Raw genomic sequence first — 22,465 nt, forward strand, 5'->3', positions numbered from 1 at the left:
CACTTGAGGCCTAGAGTCAAATTTCCACTTAATTCAGTTTTTCTGTAAATAGCTGCTTCTGGTCACTATGTGGACTAGGATGGTAAATCACATGATGGATAGATGGATGTGATTTTTCAGTAGCATTCATCTTCCTGACACTATGCAGAATCAGGCCAAGGATGAATCCAGCATCCTGCCTACAGTAGGGTGCAGGCGATGGAAAGCCCAAAAACTTCCAGGAAGTCCGCAATTTGGGCACAAAAGCCAGCATTCTCCCCAGTTGCTTCTCCCTTCTAGGACCTGGTGCCGCCATTCTGTGAATTCCAATCCTCACAAGGTATAAAGCTCCCCAGACAGAGGTGTTGTTCTCAGTGGCGTAGCGTGGGTTCTCAGCACCCGGGGCAAGGCAAGTAATTTGCGCTCCCTAACCCGGGGCAAGGCAAGTAATTTGCGCCCCCTAACCCGTGGATTTTAGCACTCGAGTCTCTTCCGCGCCCCCCCAGATGTTGCGCCAGGTGCAGCAGGCCCCCCTGCACCCCCCACGCTACACCACTGCTCCCACCACAAGTCTTCAGGACAGCCATCCGAAGGCTGGCGTGGGGAGAAGGTCTCTCCGCCCCACCGCCAGGCTTCGGAGCATCCTTCCGAAGGCTGGCGCGGGAGGAGGTCTCTCCGCCCCACCGCCAGGCTTCGGAGGAGGTCCGAGGACAGTGGGGTTCCTGCTTCCTCGAGGAGGGCCAGCCAAACGCGCCCCCCCCAAATGTTGCGCCCGGTGCGGACGGCACCCCTGGCACCCCCCACGCTACGCCACTGGTTGTTCTTGGTAACTCCCTTTGTAGTTAGGCCATTTCTTGACTCTGCAACTTGCTTTGCCTCTTGCGTGCTTCTTGGTTCTGCCTTTTCTCTTTGACTACAGTTTCATCCTGAACTTTGGGCTGCGCCTCTGCACAAGCCTCCCACAAGCTTCAGAAGATGTGGACAACAAGCCAGCCAGGCCACCCACCCAGGGATCAAGAAATGAAAAAGGAACTGAAAGAGAGCAAAGAAAAACACTTGCTCTACAAGTAGGTGGCTTTAAACAAGGAAATTGCTCTTGGACTGCAGCCAAGGACCAAGGCTGTCAAGCCTGTTATGCAAAAGTGGGGAGGAAGGTGTTTGTTCTGGGTTTCCACAAGAGACGTAAGAACGACACCTCTGAAAAGCTGAGGAAGAGAGTGCGCACTCATTTCACCTCTGGGCTTCCCAACCTAGGGAGCAGGATTCTTTTCATTGGCAATGCTGCTTCTGCTTGGTAACTGTGATCTTCATCGACTTCCTCCAGTTGTGGCCTTTGCTTTTGTCCCTAATCTTCCACGCCAGAGCCAGGAGCATATTGTTGCAAAAGTTGGGTGCCACCCCCACTCTCTGCCGAGCGATAGTAAGATCCCAGAGTGTTCCAGGCACTCACCCAGGGTCTGTGTTCCTTTGGAGAACTGAGACATGACAGAGATTGTAATAGCTTTAAGAAACGTGTTTTATTCACCTATTTACACCTTCGGCCTGCATGGAGGGAGTCCAGCTCTTACAGCATGGTCCTTTCAAGAGGGGCTTGTAAGCCACAGCAGTGCAGCCCTAGAGTCCAAGGCATCTCTCCCAGCCAGCCTGCAGCCAGCCTGCCCAAGATGGATACTAGTATTTCTTCTCCCCATAACACCTTGCTAAAAGACTCCCTTTTTGTGGCACCTCACACCCAGTTACCCTGACACCATCTGTCTCCCCAGGCCAAAGGATCCCTCTCTGATGGCCCACCAACCCCTTTTGTCATATGAACAGATTAGCTCTTCACTCGGCCAGCCAGGCTGGTTTGCATAAGTGGGGCAGTGGTTTAGATCACAGCGCCACCTGCGTGGTATTGTTACCTTACGGCGGTGGGTGGGTGGCGAGTTCACACTCCCTTTTTGTGGCACCTCACACCCAGTTACCCTGACACCATCTGTCTCCCCAGGCCAAAGGATCCCTCTCTGATGGCCCACCAACCCCTTTTGTCATATGAACAGATTAGCTCTTCACTCGGCCAGCCAGGCTGGTTTGCATAAGTGGGGCAGTGGTTTAGATCACAGCGCCACCTGTGTGGTATTGTTACCTTACGGCGGTGGGTGGGTGGCGAGTTCACACTGGTTCTCCAGGCCAAAAGAAGACAGCAGTGCATGGAAATTATTCAGTTTTTATTCTAACCACAGTGAGAATAAAGTGGTGCCTCGCAAGACAAAAAGAATCCGTTCTATGATTCTCTTCGTCTAGCGTTTTTTTCGTCTTGCGAAGCAAGCCCATTGACGGATTAGCGGATTAGCACTTTTAGCGGCTTTTAACAGCTTTTAGCGGCTTATCGGCTTATCGGATCAGCTGATAAGCGGCTTAGCGGCTTAGAAAAAGGGGGGGAAGGAAAAAAACCCCCGCAGGAACTCGCAAGACATTTTCGTCTTGCGAAGCAAACCCATAGGAGATTCGTTTTGCGAAGCACCTCCAAAACGGAAAACTCTTTCGTCTAGCGAGTTTTCCGTCTTGCGAGGCATTCGTCTTGCGGGGCACCACTGTAATGGTCCAGAGAATTCTCCAAATTCTGGACAGAGAATACAAAATTCAAGACACCTTTCTAACTTCTTACCCTGTGCCCTGATTCTTCTAAACACAGGAGCCAACTCCTAGGCTCTGCCTGGTTCTCTTGCATTGAGGGAGCATTGCAACGTGACAGACATGCCTCCAGCTCAATCTCCACAGATTAGTTCCTTCTGTGTGTGATAGGTCGGCATCATCATCACCTCTACCACAGTTGGCAATTGTAAGTGTTTTTCTTCCATTTTCGGATTTCCCAAACAACTTGTTTCCTCTCTCCTCCCGCCTGTGTATCGCATATGGCAGCCTTTCCACTCAAGCAGTGGTAGTGCATCTTCAGACCCAACATAACTGGAGTACAAAATTGCTTGGCCCATCATGGTAGTCTTTCCAGCAGCCTTTTCAGCGATGACAGATGCAAGGAATTAATTTAGCTTTTCTGCAGATTCACTATCATTTCCCAGTCATTCTTTCTCAGGTTTGTCATCCAGCACTAGAATTGCCTCTCTGGCCAATTTCTTGATTCGAATGCATTTGAAGAAATGTGCACTGTTTGTTTTAAGCAATATAATCCTCAAATTATTGTGCTTTTTTCAGAGTTGTGCTCCTCTTATACTTTTCTCATTTTGGTAAAGCCACCACCATTTACAAGAAGCTTTTTGCCTTTCCTCATTTCCTTGTTTGTTCTTCAGCTTGTTTGTACCTTTTCGCCATGGCTGTGCTCTGAGCTGAAGTCTGGAGCGGGTGAAGACCAAACAGAAATCAGAAGAAGAGGGCAAACCAGAAGACCAAACCTGGAAGTACCAAACACAGCAGAGCTCAGATAGAACTTGTTTCTAAAGCTCCAGTGAGGCAGGAAGTCTTATCCTCCTTCCTGTCTAGGAGGAGCCACACTTATCTGTGCCTAGAAAGCCAGAGGCCAAAGGTCTGTGCTTTCAAGTGCCATGTTGGAGTGCTTTCTTTCTTTCTTTCTTTCTTTCTTTCTTTCTTTCTTTCTTTCTTTCTTTCGCCCAGCGCTTCCCCCATGAAAACCCATTCTTTACTGCTGAATCGGCACAAACATTATTCTGCTTCTATCATAGTAGTTTAAGGCTCTGTACACACTTAAAACACATGGTGCCCCCTCAAAAAAAATCATGGGAACTGTAGTTTAAGTCGCTGCCATTTATAGCTCTGTGAGGTGTAAACTAAAGTTCCCAGGATTCTTTGGACTAAGCCATGTGCTTTAAATGTATACTGTGTTAAAAAAAAAAGGTAAAGGACCTGTGGACAGTTACGTCCAGAGAAAGGCAACTATGGGATTGCGGCGCTCATCTCTGCTTTCAGGGCAAGGGAGCCGGCATTTGTCCATAAATAGCTTTCCGGATTATGTGGCCAGCATGACTAAACCACTTCTGGCACAACGGAACTCAGTGACCAAAACCAGAGTGCACAGAAACGCCGTTTACCTTCCTGTCGCAGTGGTACCTATTTATCTACTTGCACTGGTGTGCTTTTGAACTGCTAGGTTGGCAGGGGCTGGGACAGAGCAACGGGAGCTCACTCCATTGCAGGGATTCAAACCACCGACCTTCTGATTGGCAAGCCCAAGAGGCTCAGTGGTTTAGACCACAGTGCCACCCGCGTCCCTACATACTTCACAGCCTTTGATAATATCCAAGCTTCCTGAAGATATTTGAGACTCCTGACTGTCCCCTTCCAACTTCCTTCAAACTAATCCCATCATGATTTTCACTTCTGAAAATTAAATATGACTGTGTTAGACTTTCTGGACAAGTTTTCATATTTCTTGAATTTAACAGAACTGTCCCAAGTGATTAAAAAACACACCATGAACCAAATCCTGGGCATTCCTGACTAAATGTACAAAGGGACAACCATTCATCTAAAAGTTTTGTCTTTTTGTCACAAGCTGCTCTCTTAATCTCTTTGTTAGGTCCTGTTCTCTTAAATGACTCCACCTAATCTCCTTTGCTTCCTCCTATGCCTGGCACACTATAGAGCTTTTACACAATGCCAGTTCACTCTCTTCCTCCATATTCCTTGCCAATAATCATTTTTTCCTTGTAGGTTTCTCCCCTTAACTCCTTAATCCTCATCTGCAGGCATTTTGCTTTTAAAGTACCATATATTGAGATGTCATCCTCATTTGTTCCAGGACCAAACACAAGCACAATTTCCAATGCCTTAATTTCCCAGCTTCCTTGGCCCAAACAAAAGCTTACTCAGTTTTTTTCCTGGCGATAATACTGGTACGCATGTGGATAAACATCATTCAGTAATTGGAAATTGTGATTAGTCTTTTTGGAAAGATTGCCAAAAGTTCCCGTAATGTGTATGCTGAGAACACCATGCTCTGATAATGAAATTGTGGTGTGGTTAGTAATTTCAGCTATCACCGAGTCATGCAAAATTTGAAGCACGCAACCCTTAGCCAGAATCTGCTGCAAAGGGGTAACTTCCTTTTTATGTTGGTCTGAAAACGTAAGAGCCCTGCTGAATCAGATTCAAGGGTCTATCTGTACACCATCCTGTTTTACACGGTGGCTGGCAAATGATATTCTGAGATATACTGCCTTTGAATCTGGTGGTTCCATTTAGCTATTTGGGTAATGCTCATCAACAGACCTGTCCACCTATGTCAATGAAAGACTTCTGGTGTTCTTTACAGTCTGCTTTGAATATTACCACCCTGAACAAGTTGGTATCATCTGCAGAATTGGCTGCTGAGATCGTTTCCACTACAGATCCTTGGGGACCCACACTGTTTCCTTCTCTCTGCCGTGAAAACTGCAGCAAGATACGTTGTTGATTGATTTTTCTTGTTGGCTTTCCAAGTTAAACCCTAGGTGTTTTTGTTTTGGAAAATATGGATAATGTATTCACAAAGCTATACAGCAAAATTTCCTTTTATGAATTTGAATAATGGAAGTTGCATATGCAGGATGCTAACACCTTACCTACACACACAATTGTTCTTAAATTGTCTCCGTGAAATATCTCCGGAGGCACTTTTCATGCATTAGTAGCCCTGTTTCAAAAATGTAAAACATCTCGTTTTTCTCATTTTCTTAGGGAAAAGGTTAGTCATACTCAGTTGCAGCATTGTTCACACAAAACATGGCCCGGTAGAAAATAAATCTGGAAAACCTGCAACACAGGCAAAGTATAAAAAATCAATTATTTGCCTCTATTAGAACAACATTTGTTTTTTAAAAAATCCTCAAATTTGTTTGAAAGCAGGGGGTGGGGCAGGGGGTGGGGGTTTGAAAGCAGGGGGTGGGGTTTCTTTCCCAGAAAACCATCAAAAGAACTTGTACTTCTAGCTAGTTCTTCTTTCTTTGGAAGAAATAAGTTTTTGAACCTGTTAAACATCTCATATGAACTGAACGATATCAGATATAAAGGGCAATAGAGCTAACTCTACATAGCCATATTACTCTTGCAAATCTGAAAGAGCTGGAACACAAGGGCTTTCTGCTCATGCCTGGGGTATAAACATTATTCTGTTTCGCTGCTAAGGTATAAAAGATGCAATATAATAGATCCATCTATACCAATGTTCAAAGAGTTGCTCTGGCTTAGCAAAGTGTTAAGTATAGAACAGAGTCTCAAGTGCAAGATGCTCAGTCAAAGATGCTAAGTCAAAGTTCAAAATAAGAGATAGTCCGGGACAACATTGCCAAGCCTAAAGAATCTTAACACATTTCCATTGAACCTGGCTGGCAGATACTATCAAAAAGGATTTTTGGGGGAACTATTTGACACTCAAAGAAATCATAAATAGAACAAAGTAATACATGCTATTGTGCTGCGTATCATTCCTAGTATAATTTTCAGGATTTCAAATGCAGTTGCAGTTACAGGGAACCAGGCAAGAGGGCCTTCTCGGCAGTGGCACTCACCCTGTGGAACGCCCTCCCTTCAGATGTCAAGGAAATAAAGAACTAAACAACTTTTAGAAGACATCTGAAGGCAGCCCTGTATTGGGGAGTTTTTGATGTTTGACGTGTTATTATGTTTTTATTTGTACTGGAAGCCACCCAGAGTGGCTGGAGGAACTAAATAAAACAAAATAATAAAACAATAACATAATACGTTGTTGTTGTTGTTGTTGTTGTTGTTGTTAAATATGCACTTGCAAAGGTACCAGCTATATTGAATGTTTAGTTGGTGTAATGCATAATTTGGACATACAGTACATTTCTGAGCACAATTCAAAGTGTTGGTGCTGACCTTTAAAGCCCTAAACGGCCTCGGTCCTGTTTATCTGAAGGAGCGTCTCCACCCCCACCATCTAGCCCGGACACTGAGGTCCAGCGCCGAGGGCCTTCTGGCGGTTCCCTCACTGCGAGAAGTGAGGTTACAGGGAAGCAGGCAGAAGGTCTTCTCGGTAGTGGCGCCTGCCCTGTGGAACACCCTCCCGGCAGATGTCAAGGCAATAAACAACTATTTTACTTTTAGAAGACATCTGAAGACGGCCCTGTTTAGGGAAGTTTTTAATGTCTGATGCTGTATTGTTTTTAATATTTGGTTGGAAGCCGCCCAGAGTGTCTGGGGAAACCCAGCCAGATGGGCGGGGTATAAATAATAAATTATTATTGCCTTTCTCCTGGGCATGGTCGGCCAATTGGTGTTAAAGAAGGATAGAACTTTTTTTATGTATGCAACAACAGCAGCAAGAATACTCATCGCGAAATATTGGAAGACACAAGATTTACCCACCAGGCAAGAATGGCAGATGAAGTTGATGGACTACATGGAATTGGCGGAAATGACTGGCAGAATCCGAGACCAGGGGGAAGAGTCGGTGGAAGAAGACTGGAAAAAGTTTAAAGACTATTTACAGAAATACTGTAAAATTAATGAATGTTAGAAAAATGTTGGAATGAAGTTATATGGCTTTAGTAGAAATGTTACAAGGAATTAAGTATAAATAGATTAATAGAGCTTTAAAGGGGAAAATATGGTTAGAATGTGTTAAGACAATTATAGGATAGAAAACTGAGGAAGATGGAAAGGAATTGCAGAAACAATTAATAGAAGTGGAATACGAAAAGGGAGGTGTGAGGAGGTCGAGGAAATAAGGGAAAGAAAGATAAGATGTTGAAATTGGATTGTGTTTTAAATGGTTTTTGTTTTGTTTTGTTTGTTTCTTTTTTTGTATTGTATTGTATGTTTTTTCTTTTTTGGTGTTTTGTAGTGTTGTGTTTAATTTGTTGGAAAACTAATAAATATTATTTTTTAAAAAAACCATAAATAATAAATTATTATTTTTATTATATACAAGATATACTAAAATATGTTGATACAAAATCCAATCACTCGTATTCACCATGCAACTACGGTAACTATTTTCAGTCACTCAACACAACTCATTCAATACAAGGAGGGGTTAAGCAAATGATGAAAACAAAGCAAAGCAAAATAAAGAAAAGCATTGAAACATCCGTTGGGAGTCTGCAGAATCTTTAAATGATGTACTAGGATGCTGCTGAATGACAAATCGCATCCCACACGTAGATAAGAATTACTCCAGTCTGAGTCCCATTACAGTTTTCTGGCATAAAGTTCCCATTTAAGTGAGTTGTTGCTCGGTCCCTGCTCTTGCTAACCTAACAGTTTGAAAGCATGTCAAAGTGCAAGTACCGGTAGATAAATAGGTTCTGCTCTGGCGGGAAGGTAAACGGCATTCGCGTGCGCTGCTCTGGTTTTGCCAGAAATGGCTTAGTCATGCTGGCCATATGACCTGGAAAAACTGTCGGCCAGTAAAGCGAGATGAGCGCCGCAACCCCAGAGTCGCTCACAATTGGACTTAACTGTCAGGGGTCCTTTACCTTTACCTTTTTAGCCTTATCCTGTGCTAGAACATGTAGACAAAAATGCCATCACAAAATCCAAATTTTGAAACATGCCGCTGCCATTCAGTAATTATTTGAGTCTATATGAATTCAGCATATACATTGGATCTTATTTGTATAGGTCTATTTCTCAGAGAGGCAGTGAAGATATAGCTGGGCAGCATCACTTCACACCTGCAATCAGAAGTGGCCAAGACACAGATTTACCACCTCAAAGAGAAATAGGCCATTCATAGGTTCCATCATTTTCCAAATAAAGAAGGCATAGAAATAGCCATTTCTTATGTTTGTTCCTCCCTCTGTAGTCCTTGGTGCAACCAGATATCTGTACACATACCCTCCAACATTTATCTGATGAAAATAGGGACATCCTATTCAATGATGAGGATTATTATTATTATTATTATTATTATTATTATTTATACCCCATCCATCTGACTGGGTTGCCTTAACAAATTGAAAAACCTAATAAAACATTAAACATTAAGTAAAACTTCCATATACAGGGTTGCTTTCAGATGTCTTCTAAAGGTTGCATAGTTACTTATGTCCTTGGGGGTAGCATAACTCCATACCTTTCAACATTTCTCTGATGAAAATAGGGACATCTAAGGAAAAGCAGGGTATTCTGTGATCAAATCAGAAACTGGACAGCTTCTGTAAGTCTGGGAATGTCCCTAGAAAATAGAGACATTTGGAGGGTCTATGCACAGCACCTAAGAGCCTCATCTGAATGTCTGCTGTCACATTTGCCTTAAGGCTCTTACCAGATGCATACTAATGGGGCTTATCCACACTTACTTTTCCTCTGCTCTTTCCAAGCATAAACCAATTTAAAGCTCTGTGTCTGAGCACCCCCCAACTTTATTTCTTTATTTTTTTGCTCCAGAGCTTTCCCCGCAAAAACCACTCTTTAAAGCTCCATTGGAGCAAATGTCAATCAACAGAAAACCCAAATAGACGTTTACTCCAATTCTGCTTTAAAGAGCAGATTTTCACGAGGAAAGTTTGGGGGAAAACAACCAGCCAAACACACTTGGGACATGGAGCATTAAAGGACGGGCCTCTGTCTGGAAAGAGGGGGGCAAAATGTAAGTGTGGGTGAGCTCGCAGCCTTGTCACCACAAGTCAAAAATTTTATTCCACCTGAGGGAAGAGTTCTGGATAACATGAAAACATGCACATTATTTTGTAATATTTTGGTTGGCTTTAGTGGGGATTTTGGAATTTTCATTATGGGACAAGATGGCGATCTTTACTTTTTGCATAGAGAGTTTTTAAAAACCGTGTAGAACACCACACATATATCAACTCTATAAAAGCCATTATTGAAATAAATACTTATGTGTGATGCATTTTAATCTGTAAGAACCAAACAAAATGAGAGTTAAAAAGCCAGATTAGTAAACACATTATTTGCTTGCAGACGAAGCAGGTCAATTAAAAACAACTTGTTAATTTCATGGTTCAAGCACATGCTCTACAATGATATTTTATTTTCACTGGAGAATGAACATAAGACTTTGCAATTTGGTTGCAATGTTCACATAGCTTCGCTCAGTAATCATGACAAACATCAATTATGTCTTGTGTTGCTTATTAGAAAGCAGACGTCTGTGTTACAAATGGGGTATGTGCACACTCAGCAAATGTTTAAATGAATTGCCAATATTGCGAAAATTATTTCTGTGAACGAATATTAAAATGAACAGAAGACATGTGAAGTAATGACCTTAACTAAAAGGAAAAGGGGGACGGGGAGCTAACAGTACAATCCTATCTGTGTCTACTCAGAAGTAATGTCCATTAAGTTCAACTGGGTGTACTCCCAGGTAAGTTTCTGCAGCATTCTAACCTAATGTAGCGAAGAAGTTAGGCTGCAATTCTAGCCCCTCTTACCTGGAAGTAAACCGCACTGAATTTAGAGGGATGCATTGCTGCGTAGACAAGAGAGCAGACACACATCATTACCTGGCAATAAATCTCATTGAATTCTAAGCATTAATCATCTTGCACATGCATAGGGTTGCACTTTTAAGGAAACAAGAAGGTAATGTGCTTCTGTCTGCCTTGCCTCATTATTAACATTCAGACTGAATTTTAAAACATCCCTTTTCACATAGGCCAGTGGTTTTCAAGGTGTGCCGTGACACCCTGGGGTGCCTTGAATGATGGTCAGGGGTGCCGTGGGCAAGACTGGCCTCTGTCCCTCTTTCCTTCCCTCCCTCCTCTAATGCCCACTCATGTCTCTGGCCCCCAAAGGCTTGCACAGCTGTTTGCTGCAGCATCCCTGGCTACAAGCTCCCTAGGCGAATGGTGCCTCTGGGGTTGGCCAGGGGGTGCTCCTCAGGTCCCTGTGGGGCAGTGTGAGGAGGCACCTCTCTTTGGGGCAGCGGGGCAGCTCAGAGACCAGGGGCAGCAGCTGCGGCAAGGGGTGACCTAACTGGACTCCTGAGCCCCACAGGGCTGCCGCAGAAAGCATATACAGTGGTACCTCGGGTTACAGACGCTTCAGGTTACAGGCGCTTCAGGTTACAGACTCCGCTAACCCAGAAATAGTACCTCGGTTTAAGAACTTTGCTTCAGGATGAGAACAGAAATCACGTGGTGGCAGTGGGAGGCCCCATTAGCTAAAGTGGTACCTCAGGTTAAGAACAGTTTCAGGTTGAGAACGTATTTGCAAAATCATATTGAAAAATCAGAACTCCTATTCGAATAAATAAGTTCCATTATAAATACTGAAATACTAAATAAGATGGATAACAATGTGTAACAGAAAAAGAAGTAGAAAGTTGGTTTAAAAGTGTGTGAAAGAAAGTAATAGAAGTGGAAAGAAATTGCAATTGAGTAGATTGGAAGTCTAACACAAGGGTGGGGTGAGGGGTGAGGGATGGTGGTGGGAAAAGGAAGTATGTGTAGGATTGAGTATGGGTATGTATGAATATCTTTAAGGATTGTATGAAATGTATGTTTGTCTGTATATTCGTAATATGTATGTATTAATGTTGAATTATTTTAATAAAATAAAATATTTTTTTTTAAAAAAGAACAGTTTCAGGTTAAGAACGGACCTCCAGAATGAATTAAGTTCTTAACCCGAGGTAGCACTGTAGTTGGTCAAGGGAGCCACGGACACAAAAAGGTTGATAACCTCTGACCTAGGCATTTGACCTTTAAATTTTTAGCTGCAGAAGATATTTTTAAAATGTTTTTTGTTTTGTTTTTCCTTTTCTTTGTTTTTGGCCACCCAGCAGTCCTTGAAATTAAAGGTGCAATAGAAATTTAATAAAGAACAACAACACAGGAAATAGACAACCAATCACTTTCCAAGCATTTAGAAGCAAAGGAAGCCATTCTTAGCAGTCAGTGTAGCTTTAAGCAACAGAAAAGTAGAAGAGATAAACCAAATGATTCTTCTTCAACTCTGTAAGCTTATGAAAAAGTTATGTTTGCTTGAAGAGCTTACCAATTTAAGTTAATTGTGAGAAGAGAAATAGATAAGATACAAATATTTAGTTGTTACATTTCCAACTCAGTGGAAATGAAACGTTATTAAATTAAAAACAAAGTTAAGGGGGGAAAGCAAAAGCAAACACACATGCACATATATTCTACCAATTGCAAAGTCACTGCAGTGAGCTTATAAAATGAAAAAAGAAGATATTAATCGTTTTTTATTGGGTTTTTAGCCTGATGGAAGCCACTCAAACATACCGTAATTCAGACTAAAGAGAGGGGTATGAAAGTGCATGTAACAAATACAACCGATTCACAAATAGGTCATTTTTTCTATTCTCCCCCTTAAAAGGGTTTTTGAAAGCATCTGATGGCTTGTTACCAAAAAGGAAGCAATTGCACAGTGTTTTTTCGGTAGCATTAGATTTCACTAGACAATCACTCAAGTAGTAAATCCTTCATCAAATCTATTTGCTTCTGTGGAGAGAAAAACTTCCAGGTGAAACAGCGGCAGCTGTGACTGTTCCACAGCAAGACTTCTCGCTCTTGCTTATCTTTTAATAGTGCTCAGATAACAGAGCATGTTGAGAGAGAGAGAGAGAGAGAGAGAGAGAGAGAGAGAGAGAGAGAGATGCCTTTAGGTTTTCTGGCAATATTATTGGAAATGTCTACTGGAGCAACTCCCAAAGGCTTTAATTAGAATCAGTCCTCCATTGTACTAGGCACTATTCAAACACTTGCGAATTCATTTTGCCCGTCCCTGCGAGCTTATGCCACAAACCACTCCAATTCCCTTTTCACATTTGTATAATCAGTTCAACCAGCTACGTTGTAATAATAACAATAATAAACCCTCCTACTCAATAATAGCATTATCTTGATGAAGAATTGCATTTGCCGACAAATGCAAAAAATAATCTTGTCATTTTAAGGAACTCGAATTCTCCAAGGATTGCCCTAGTTTTGCAAAACTGTACAGTATACTCTATGTTAATATTTGCATTGAGTTATGTACGGTATATACTATGAATATTGTTCCATGCCACGCCAATCTCCCAGCAGTATGAGATTCCAGGGGTTCTGGGTGCTTACCAAAAGTTTGCTTTCCTCAGCATGAGGGACAGCAGAGACTGTGCAAATCTATGGTTTATTTACACATATACCATGAGGGGGGAAAGTATTTGATCAACCAGCCAGATGTCAGGCTACCTGGCATCTTCACTGTATGTAACGAGCTGAGATTAGAAGCACCTGCTGTAAGGGAGAGGTCTTACCTGTAATCCCAGCTTGTTACAGTACCTGTACAAAAGACACCTGTCGACAGAAGCAATCAATCCAGCAGATTCCAAAGTAGCCACCATGACCAAGACCAAAGAGCTGTCCAAGGATGTCAGAGACAAGATTCTAGACCTGCACAAAGCTGGACTGGGCTACAAGACTATTGCCAAGCAGCTTGGTGAGAAGGTGACAGCAGCTGATGCAATCATTCGCAAATGGAAGAAACACAAAATAACTGTCAACCTCCCTTGGTCTGAGGCTCCATGCAAGATCTCATCTTCTTGAGTTGCAATGATCAGGAGAATGGTGATGAAGCAGCCCAGAACTACACGGGGGGAACTTGTCAATGATCTCAGGGCAGCTGGGGCCATAGTCACCATGAAAACAGTTGGTAACACACTACGCCATGAAGTACTGAGATCTTGCAGAGCCCGCAAGGTCCCCTTGCTCAAGGCAGCACATGTACAGGTCTACAGTTTGCCAATGCACATCTGAATGACCCAGAGGAGAACTGGGTGAAAGTGTTGTGATCAGATGAGACCAAAATTGAGCTGTTTGGCATCAACTCAACTCGCCGTGTTTAGAGCAGGAGGAATGCTGCCTACGACCCCAAGAGCACCATCCCCACCGACTTCTTGCCAGGCTCCCTAGGCTTGCAGATAGCAGCCTGCATCCCGAAGCCTGGGGCGCGCTGAGCAGCACGCCCCGGGCTTCGGGCAGATATCCACAAGCCTGGGGATACCGGCGGGAGTTCCCGCCAGGCTCCCAAGGCTTGCGGATAGCAGCCTGTTCTGCTTCCCCTGCTCCAGCCCCACACCTGGGGGGGGGGAATAATTTTTTTCCCTTTATTTCCCCCCCAAAAAACTAGGTGCCCCCTATGGGCCGGTGCACCCTATGGGGTGAAAAATACGGTATATATATTTTTTAAAAAGGGATAAGTAGCTTCCTTTGTTTGTTCACATGCATCACAAAAGCCCTCCAAGTGGCAGCAAAGTCCAAGTGACAGCAAAGTCCTAGTGGCAGCAAAGTCACAGGGATAGGCAACCTAAGGCCCAGGGGCCGGATGTGGCCCAATTGCCTTCTCAATCCGGCCTGTGGATGGTTCAGGAATCAGTGTGTTTTTACATGAGTAGAATGTGTCCTTTTATTTAAAATGCATCTCTGGGTTATTTGTGGGGCATAGGAATTTGTTCATATTTTTTTTCAAAATATAGTCCGGCCCACCACATGATCTGAGGGACGGTGGAATGGCCCCCTGCTGAAAAAGGTTGCTGACCCCTGGCTTTAGCAGTTCCCTTCGAAATCTGAAAATGATGGGTTAATTTTTCTGAGAAAGGTGGGGGGGAGGGGGGTTACACCAATAGTCCACATTAATAACAGAAACATCCCTGTGTTGCAACCAGTCTGGCTGCAACTAAAAGGGAAATCACCAAAGATTTTAAAGGGTAGTCAGCCTTAACTACTGGGAAAACAGAAAGAATAGACAATTTGCAGTCTAGGAGTGGTGAACGGCCAATAACGATGCCAATTTCCTTGAGAATTTGTGCCACTTCTTGGCCTTTTGCTAAGATCACGCAAAACCATTATCTAATGACTAGGTGATTTGTGCGACTGCTCAGTCTGGCTGTCTGGGTGCTAACTGGAGTTGGGTAGCTTCCAAGGCCCTTGCTATTTTTGTACCAGTCTTGGACAGCGCAGCTCTTCAAATAGTAGATGCCTTCAAAATAGAGGACTCTCTTCTGTAAAGCAAGGTGCAAGGCCACCTCGTTTTGAGCCATTCCGCTACACCAAGATTACGACAGCATTTTTCTGTGTAGTGACAGCTATGGCATTTTTATCCTTGAGGGGCTTCAAAGTGACAGCCATGTGATATTGAAGAATAATAGGTAGACAGAAAGAGATGATGTTTGTGAAAACTGATGGACCACGCTGAAAGAGAGAGAGAGAGAGAGAGAGAGAGAGAGAGAGAAATCTGAAAGATGTGGTGGTAGAAGTGGACTTGGACAATGACAAAGACAAGAGGAACTATGATCCATCTGTCTAAGTGTAGCACAGATCAAGATAGGACAATATATTATACAAAGACTGCAAAGTTGTAAGTGGCCTTTACTAAGCCAAATTAAATAAAAATTAACAGAGACCTACCTACCAAAAATCCCACTTTAGAAAAGTGACATAAATCATTCATTTACTACAATTTTGAGGCTGGGGGATCTGCTATTAGTGACTTATTTGGGGTTTTTTTCAGGTTGGGGGGTTGTTTGGTTTTTAAAGGCCATATAGGTCCGTATATTCATTTAATGAGGAAATTATTTGATTGCTGAATATTTGATACAGGTTATTGTACTGTCAGTTTCATGTGTTGGGATTTATATATACTGCAACTACTTTCTTTATCAACAGCTGTTGATTGAAGTATTCAAAACACTAATTTACAGATGTACAATCAAAATAAGCATTTCATAAAGATATGGGTAATCTAGGGGTAGAGGGATAGAAAAAGATTTTAAGAAAACAGTTGATAACAGAAAATGAATCCTAACAGTATTCTTACATATAACCTCAACTATAATTAATGCATAGGAATAAAGACGTCAATTTTATTTTATTTTTACTATTAAAGGAAATTAAATGAAATATATTCACATTCTCTTACTCAGAAAATGTTTTTGTTAAGACTGCATTAAATATTATAAAGCATAGGTCTCAGGATCGCTTTCACCCTCTACTAACCTCTTCATGGAATGAGAAATCATCCCCTCTACCCAATACAAAACCTTTTCTGTTAAAAATTGTAATTTATGACTGAAACGAAACAAGTTTCACCAAATGCTGCCAAGAACACATTCTTAGCAGGATTTCCAAATCACATGCTACAGTAATTCATTAGAAAATCGCAAAGACGTCTTTGCTACTGTAACCATGTCCACATTATCCCATTTCAATATACTGCCATTGTACAAGGTTTTAACTAAGTTAGCCACGTGGTGTCAAGAAACCTAATCATAAATCCAATTCTAACTGTTTGCATTCTTCTAGTAATAAATGCACTTATTGTATAAAGAGTTTCTGTACTGAGTAATAAAGGTCAAGCACAAACAACAACAACAGTTTATCTCAGTTAGAGCTAGGCTCTGCTGTTGTCCCTGCTTACTAATGGAAGTTGTGGTCTTCTTTCAAGAACATCATCTTTTTTCAAGGTTTCTTTCTTATCCAGGCCGAAGGTACCAGAGTTACAGGAATTCTCCAGTGGTTTTTCACTGGACTGTCAGGCACGAAATGTCCAGAGTGAGGAATTGATTCTTTATTGTCAAAAGTAAACCTAAAAGTTAGGGAAAGGCCTGTCCACAAGACCAAAGTCTCTTAGCTACTCCTAGGTGTGCACCAGATGAGGCGGTTGCCGCAACAAAGCTCTGACCTCAGCTTGTGTAATTTCCCAAGCCAAGCTGCGTGCAAACAGTCTAAGACTTTGTCTGTGCATGACCTGCTCCTGCTCCTTCCACTTCAATCCTTGCCTGGTCCCAGGAGAGGAGAGGACAGGAGGAGGAGTGGTGGAAACCCATGACTCTACACCAGCCTGACCTCTCTCTCCTTTCTCCTCCACCTATTATTCATCCTCTGCCAGGGCTGGGGAACGTGCCCTCCCTCTCCTCTGCTTCCCTCAGAGGAGGAGGGGTGGGGGGAATCGCCCCCTTTCCCCAGTAGTTTCAGGAGAAGAGAGAAACAGGATTGAATTTCAGCAGAAAGCAGAGCTGCCAAGTTATGAGCTGTTAGGAGAAGAAGGGGGAGAACTGCCAGCAGAGACGTCCTTGGAAAGGAAAGAAAGCATAGAAGCACCACCATCCCCTCATACTCGTCGCTCAATCAGAATTCAAGAGCAAAGGGCTCAATGACAACTGATTCCCAAGGCCCCCCATAGAATCAAGGGCAATTGCTGGGGAAAGGAGGGGAGGAGCTCAGATTGAGCAACGTCACTATGGAGTTAGGAATGGATTATTTGTCTTGCAACACAGGAACTGAATAAAGCCATAAATATAAACTTTTTTGTTTCTTCCTTGATCCTCAATGCTATGGGGGAAGGAGAGAATTCCCCAAGCCTGACACCGTCCAATCCTGCAGGTTCTCCAGCCTCTGACTCTCATCTCTTGGCTGTTATAGGTTCCCCTAGTTCACTGTTCCCTTCTTCCAAGTCAGTCTCCAACCCCATTTCTCCTGGTACCCACTCATCAGTGCCCAGCCACCATGCCTCAAGAACCAACCAGCCCCTTATATAGTTTGACAAAGCACAAAATACTGGAGTCCACCAATGCATGGTATCCTCCTGATGTTGTTGGACTCCCAAGTCCCATCAGTCCTTGTCAGCCTGGCCAACAGTTGGGGTGATGGGAGTCGTAGTTCAACAACATCCAGAGGGCACCACTTGGCTACCCTTGCTTGACATTCAACTTGAACTAGGACGTTCAACAGAGCCTCCCCATTTCTGCACCTACATAGCTCACGGATACAGATGGCAGTTAGGACGCGGGTGGCACTGTGGGTAAAACCTCAGTGTCTAGGGCTTGCCGATCGCATGGTTGGCGGTTCGAATCCCCGCGGCGGGGTGAGCTCCCGTCGTTCGGTCCCAGCTCCTGCCCACCTAGCAGTTCGAAAGCACTCTTAAGTGCAAGTAGATAAATAGGGACTGCTTTATAGCGGGAAGGTAAACGGCATTTCCGTGTGCTGTGCTGGTGCCGGCTCGCCAGAGCAGCTTCGTCACGCTGGCCACGTGACCCGGAAGTGTCTCCGGACAGCGCTGGCCCCCGGCCTCTTAAGTGAGATGAGTGCACAACCCTAGAGTTGGACACGACTGGCCCATACGGGCAGGGGTACCTTAAAATAAAGACAAGGTTAAAGATGGCTGGCTCCAAAAGAAGCCAGAGAGTCCTGTGGCAACTAAACAAATCCAGATTGTAGATAGCTTGGGTCAAGGCTACATGCTGACAATAGCAAGGAAATGAAGGACACGTGAATCTGGCTTCTGTTTTTGCCCATTTAATTAAATGGCTTAAAATCCACTTGCGACTGGATGTCCTACGCTCTGCAGTATAGATTCTGGTGAAAATTCATGACTCTTCCTTTTAGTTTCTGGCATTGGTGTACTTTGGTATTTTGCTGGAATGTGCCTGCTGAGGACACAGAAAATTAAGAATGCACTGGAGTCAGAAATAGGAGTAATCAAGGTCGCCCTGCACAGCTCCCTGCCCCTTCTCATCTATCTTAGGCCTTGTTATCATTGCCACTGGACTGTCACCAATACTCACTTCTGCATGTGTTCTGGTCGTGATCCTCCATCAGGCTCAAAGGCATCCTCAGAGTTAGAGGAGGCATCACCTGTGGAGTCATCAACCCCCACTCTCCCAAACCATCCAAGCCAAAAAATGTGGTCTAGTCAGACACCTCTGGTTCAGAGGATACCCCTCCAATGCACCCATCATTACCTCCTTGCTTAGGAGCCAGTGACTGCAGAACAGAACAGACCTTTTAAATAAACAGACAGCTCCTTGCAAGGGGTGGACCCCCAAGTATATGATCTGCCAGCTATTAAAAGGCTCCAGCATGCTGCTGAGGCAACACTAGCTCTAGGGAGCTCTCCAGGGTCCTGAACAAGCTATGTTTTGCCCTGCCCCGCATGGGACAGCAGCCACCTGGAACAAATGAATGGGTTTGATGTTACCACTAGACTCAACTACACTACTGGACATGCCTTGTCCTCTCCCTGCTCTTTGAGATAGTCCAATGAGTATCCTGGCTTCAAGTTGGGCTCCACTGGGACTCCAATCCAGGAGAAGACAGGACAAAAATAGTGGAAGTGAACAGCTGGCTTCGCAAATGGTGTAAACAGGAACGGTTTGGATTCTTAGATCACGGACTGCAGTTTCTTGAAGATGGACTTCTGGCAAGCGATGGGCTGCACCTCACAACGGTTGGGAGAAATGTTTTTGCCAAAAATCTCAGAAACCTCATCAGGAGGGCTTTAAACTGACTAATGTGGGGGAGGGAGACAGTGCTCCTGAAGGTAGGAGTCTATCAACTGATGAAGATGATCATCCAAATGTCATAGACCAAATGGAGCAAACAGCACGCAGACCTAGTGGTGGGAGGAAAAAATCCTTAAATAAGAGACACGGGGGAATGATTAATGGACTTCAATGTCTGTACACTAATGTGCAAAGCATGGGAAATAAACAAGATGAGCTTGAGCTCTTGGTACAGCAAACTAAATATGACATAATAGGCATCACTGAAACCTGGTGGGATAAGTCCCACGATTGGAATGTAATAATGGGGGGATACAATCTATTTCAGAGAAACAGACCAGACAGGAAAGGAGGAGGAGTGGCGTTATATGTCAGGGATGTGTATACCTGTGAAGAGATCCAAGATTTAGAACCTCAAAGCCAAAGTGAGAGCATTTGGGTCAAAATTAAGGGAGAGAAGAATAACAGAGATCTCATTGTGGGAGTTTTCTATAGATCCCCAAGCCAAACGGAGGACATAGATGATGCCTTCCTGGAACAGATGGCCAAGCATGCAAAAGGAAGGGAGATAGTAGTAATGGGGGACTTCAATTACCCGGATATTTGTTGGATGTCAAACTCAGCCAAGAGCTTAAGGTCAAACAGATTCCTCACTGGCCTTGCAGACAACTTCATTGTCCAGAAAGTGGGAGAAGCAACAAGAGGAACAGCCATTTTAGATCTGGTCCTAACCAATGTTGATGACCTGGTTAGTGGGGTAGAAGTGGAAGGATCATTAGGCACGAGTGATCATGCTCTTCTGAAGTTTACTATACAGCGGAAAGGAGCAGCCAAGCATACTAGGACTCAATTTCTTGACTTTAAGAAAGCCGACTTCATAAAACTTAAGGAAGTGCTGGGTGAGATCCCATGGACAGTAATACTAAAAGGAAAGGGAGTTCATGATGGCTGGGAGTTTGTTAAGAGGGAGATAGTAAAAGCACAACGTCAGGCAATACCAATGAGACGGAAACATGGAAGGTGCCTAAAGAAGCCAGGGTGGCTATCTAAAGAACTTTTAACTGAGTTAAGATTAAAAAAGGATGTGTACAAAAAATGGAAAAGGGGGGAAACCACCAAAGAGGAATTCAAACAAATAGCCAGCACATGTAGACACAAAGTCAGAAAAGCTAAAGCACAGAATGAACTCAGGCTTGCTAGAGAGGTTAAAAGCAACAAAAAAGGCTTTTATGGGTATGTTCGTAGCAAAAGGAAGAACAAAGAAACAGTGGGGTCACTCAGAGGAGAAGATGGTGAAATGCAAACAGGGGACACAGAAAGGGCTGAACTCCTCAATGCCTTCTTTGCCTCAGTCTTCTCCGATAAGGAAAACAATGCCCGACCTGAAGAATTTGGAGCAAATGAGTCAGTAAAGGAAACACAGCCCAGAATAACTAAGGAGATAGTACAAGAATACTTGGCTAGTTTAGATGTATTCAAGTCTCCAGGGCCAGATGGACTGCATCCAAGAGTATTAAAAGAACTGGCAGGTGTGATCTCAGAACCACTGGCAGTCATCTTTGAGAACTCCTGGAGAACAGGCAAAGTCCCGGCAGACTAGAGGAGGGCAAATGTTGTCCCTATTTTCAAAAAGGGGAAAAGAGAGGACCCAAATAATTACCGCCCAGTCAGTCTGACATCAATACTAGGGAAGATTCTGGAGCAGATCATTAAGCAAACAGTCTGTGAGCACCTAGAAAGGAATGCTGTGATCACCAATAGTCAGCATGGATTTCTGAAAAATAAGTCATGTCAGACTAACCTGATCTCGTTTTTTGACAGAATTACAAGCCTGGTAGATGAAGGGAACGCAGTGGATGTAGCCTACCTTGATTTCAGCAAGGCATTTGACAAGGTGCCCCATGATATTCTTGTAAAGAAGCTGGTAAAATGCGGTCTTGACTATGCTACCACTCAGTGGATTTGTAACTGGCTGACTGACCGAACCCAAAGGGTGCTCATCAATGGTTCCTCTTCATCCTGGAGAAGAGTGACTAGTGGGGTGCCACAGGGTTCTGTCTTGGGCCCGGTCTTATTCAACATCTTTATCAACGACTTGGATGATGGACTCAAGGGCATCCTGATCAAATTTGCAGATGACACCAAACTGGGAGGGGTGGCTAACACCCCAGAGGACAGGATCACACTTCAAAACGAACTTGACAAATTAGAGAACTGGGCAAAAACAAACAAGATGAATTTTAACAGGGAGAAATGTAAAGTATTGCACTTGGGCAAAAAAAATGAGAGGCACAAATACAAGATGGGGGACACCTGGCTTGAGAGCAGTACATGTGAAAAGGATCTAGGAGTCTTGGTTGACCACAAACTTGACATGAGCCAACAGTGTGACGCGGCAGCTAAAAAAGCCAATGCAATTCTGGGCTGCATCAATAGGAGTATAGCATCTAGATCAAGGGAAGTAATAATGCCACTGTATTCTGCTCTGGTCAGACCTCACCTGGAGTACTGTGTCCAGTTCTGGGCACCACAATTCAAGAAGGACACTGACAAACTGGAACGTGTCCAGAGGAGGGCAACCAAAATGGCCAAAGGCCTGGAAACGATGCCTTATGAGGAACGGCTAAGGGAGCTGGGCATGTTTAGCCTGGAGAAGAGGAGGTTAAGGGGTGATATGATAGCCATGTTCAAATATATAAAAGGATGTCACATAGAGGAGGGAGAAAGGTTGTTTTCTGCTGCTCCAGAGAAGCGGACACGGAGCAATGGATCCAAACTACAAGAAAGAAGATTCCACCTAAACATTAGGAAGAACTTCCTGACAGTTAGAGCTGTTTGACAGTGGAATTTGCTGCCAAGGAGTGTGGTGGAGTCTCCTCCTTTGGAGGTCTTTAAGCAGAGGCTTGACAACCATATGTCAGGAGTGCTCTGATGGTGTTTCCTGCTTGGCAGGGGGTTGGACTCGATGGCCCTTGTGGTCTCTTCCAACTCTATGATTCTATGATTCTATGAACTTCCTTGCTATATCCATCATGGCGCAACTGTTCTATTTCAGTGAAATCCAGGTATTAAAACTAGAAAAGAAAAACCAAACCAAGCAAACAGCACATATGGGATTGTCAAGGTGGTGCCTGTGGTTGCAGTGGTATCCTTGGGTACTTCAACTGAAAAGCCTCTGGAGCTTTTCATTTACTGTCTATGTTGTCATGAAGTGGTGAGGGTGGTTACCTCTTTTCCTCTTGAAAAGGGGAGCTGAATGAGGAAGTTGGAAAAATGATG

General features: G+C 43.7%; 2 long non-coding RNA genes across 3 annotated transcripts in view; both read right to left on the reverse strand.

Moving 5' to 3' along the window:
* Positions 1–2,685: 2,685 nt before the first annotated feature.
* The window catches only part of LOC310690083, a 52,111-nt gene continuing 32,331 nt past the window's right edge, over positions 2,686–22,465 (reverse strand). The window contains exons 2-3 of one of the 2 annotated variants that reach the window (XR_014517879.1): positions 10,335–10,372; positions 2,686–3,368 (exon numbers count right to left, since the gene is read on the reverse strand). This is a non-coding gene — a long non-coding RNA (uncharacterized lncRNA). The remainder of the gene's footprint in view (positions 3,369–10,334; positions 10,373–22,465) is intronic. The other variant, XR_014517878.1, reaches the window with a different exon arrangement.
* On the reverse strand, positions 18,185–19,006 carry LOC310690063. The gene is made up of 2 exons (XR_014517857.1): positions 18,913–19,006; positions 18,185–18,334 (listed from the first exon to the last, which is right to left on the reverse strand). It is a non-coding gene; the product is annotated as an uncharacterized lncRNA (long non-coding RNA).

Source organism: Podarcis liolepis, assembly GCF_965112155.1.
Source record: "Podarcis liolepis genome assembly, chromosome: 12".
Lineage (NCBI taxonomy): Eukaryota > Metazoa > Chordata > Lepidosauria > Squamata > Lacertidae > Podarcis > Podarcis liolepis.